The following is a 2,428-nucleotide window of genomic DNA, read 5'->3' as shown; positions in this document are numbered from 1 at the left end:
AGCAAAGATGTCAGCTTGAGGACTAAGGTGTGCCTGACCCAAGCCATGGTATTTTCAATAACCTCATATGTATGTGAAACCTGGACCGTGAATAAGGAAGATCATAGAATTGATGCATTTCAGTTGTGGTGTTAGAGGAGAATATTAAAAGTACCATGGACTTCCAAGAGAACCAATAGATCTGTTTTGGAGGAAGTGGAGCCAGAATGCTCCTTTGAGGCCAAGATGGCTAAACTTCGTCTCTCATACTTTGAACATATTGTCAGGAGGGAACAGTCGCTGGAGAAGGATGTCATGCTTGGTAAGATGGAGGGTCAGAGAAAAAGAGGAAGACCCCCAACAAGATGGGTTGGCCAGGTGGCAGCATTGATGGACTCAAGTGTGGCAGCGGTAGTGAGGTTGGCCCAGGATCAGACATTGTTTCGTTATGCTGTACATGGGGTCGCTATGAGTCAGTTCTGACTCAATGGCACCTGACAACAATGACAACAACAATGAAGATCAAAGAGCAAGACTTTGTAATAGGTTACACCTCAATGATAAGTAAACAAAAATCCTCCCCATTGGGTCAATAAATAACATCATGATTATGGAGAAAAATTTAAAGTTGTCATAGACTTCACTTTGCTTAAATCCACAATCAACATTCATGGACAAGAAACCAAATTCATATTTCATTAGGTAAATCTGCGCACAAAACGTCTTTACAGTGTTCAGTAGCAAAGATAATCGTTTGAGCACTAAGATGCACCTCAGCCAAGCCATTTGTGATACCTTGAATTTATATGATATGGCTTTTCTATCCAAAGTCTTCTTAATTCCCACCAAGTGATTGGATGGTACCCTGCAAATAAGGTGTCTGGGACTCCAAGGTTGGGATTGTTTAGATTTGCCATATAGCTAGGTTTGAAAGAAATAGGAACATAAGATCTCAGGATCATCAAGAAAGAAGAGCATGAGTAGGAGAACTACTAAGAAACGCAGCAATGGCAGAGGTGGTGACATGGAGCCGCAGCTCTAGGCATGTAGGTCCATAGATGGAGTAAAGCTTCATGCCTCAGGGCAGGAGGCTGACTTGCAGAATATGCCCTTTGGACATCGAAAGGAACTTGTTGACACTTGCCCAAGCAGGGCAGAGACTTCAGGGCCACATGCCTGAGATGCCAAAGACAAGAATGAGGCATGCCTGTAGTATGGTAGAAAAGAGGCATTCCTGACTGGAGAACTACAGCATCCTGAGTTGTTTTTTGATCCTGAATTGTATCCTGTTCACTTCCCTAACAAACCCCATACTCATGAATATGGCTATGAGTTCTGCATGGCCATGGCAATGGATTATCAAACCCAGATGTGAAGCAAAGAGTGTTGTGGGAGGGATGGTTGGTGTCAGAATAGGATAAAGAAGGTTGTAGGGTGGAGGTATATCTGACTTTCATTTAATAGAAATTGGCCTCAGGCTGATTTTGAGTTTGATTCTGTTTCCCCCTTGTGAAGCTAGTGGGAGTTTGACATGGTCCCCACATGATTTTTGCACCATGGTGTTTTCAATAACCTCATATGCATGTGAAAGTTGGACACTGAATAAGGAAGACCACAGGAGAATTGACATATGAGTTAAGGTGTTGGAAGAGAATATAAAAAGTATCATGGACTGGCAGACGTACAAATAAATCTATAGTGGGAGAAGTATAGCCAGAATGCTACTTAGAAGTCAAGATGGCGAGAATTCATCTCTCATGCTTTGGACATATTTTCAGGAAGAATCAGTCCTTGGAGAAGGATATCATGCTTGTTAAAGTGGAAGGTTAGAAAAATTGAGGAAGACCCCAAATGAGATGGACTGGTACAGTGGTTACAGCTGTAGGTTCAAGAGTAACAACAATTGTGAGGATGGTGCAGGACTGGGTAATGCTTCATTCTGTTGTGCATAGGGTTACTATGGGTCTGACTCCATTGCACCTAATAATTACCATGCTTTCAGATTCAACTCATTCTGACCCTGTATTGGGTTTCCAAGTTTGTGTATCTCCACAGAGCAGAAAGCCTCATCTTTCTCCTGGGGAGAGACTTTTGGGCTCCAACTTGTGGTTTACAATCCAGTGCTTATCCTACAGCACCACCTCATTCTGGATGCTGCAGGATAAGCACTGGACCACACAGTCAAAACTGCAAGGTAAGAAACTCAAGCCCATCAGCTACTCCTTGGAAACCCTATACAGGTTCACTATGAGTCAGAACTGACTCATATATATATTATAACAACAACATATATATATCCTGGCATGACACTGTAAGATAAGCACTGAAGCACTGGACAGCAAGGTCAGTTTTGAACTGCTAAGTGGGTGGTTGAAATCCACCAGCTGCTCCTCGGAAATCCTATACAAGGTTGCTGTGAATCAGAACCAAGTTGAAGGCACTTAACAAC

The sequence above is a fragment of the Chrysochloris asiatica genome, unplaced genomic scaffold, assembly GCF_000296735.1.
Source record: "Chrysochloris asiatica unplaced genomic scaffold, ChrAsi1.0 scaffold00012, whole genome shotgun sequence".
Lineage (NCBI taxonomy): Eukaryota > Metazoa > Chordata > Mammalia > Afrosoricida > Chrysochloridae > Chrysochloris > Chrysochloris asiatica.
Note: the sequence above shows the minus strand (reverse complement) of the source record.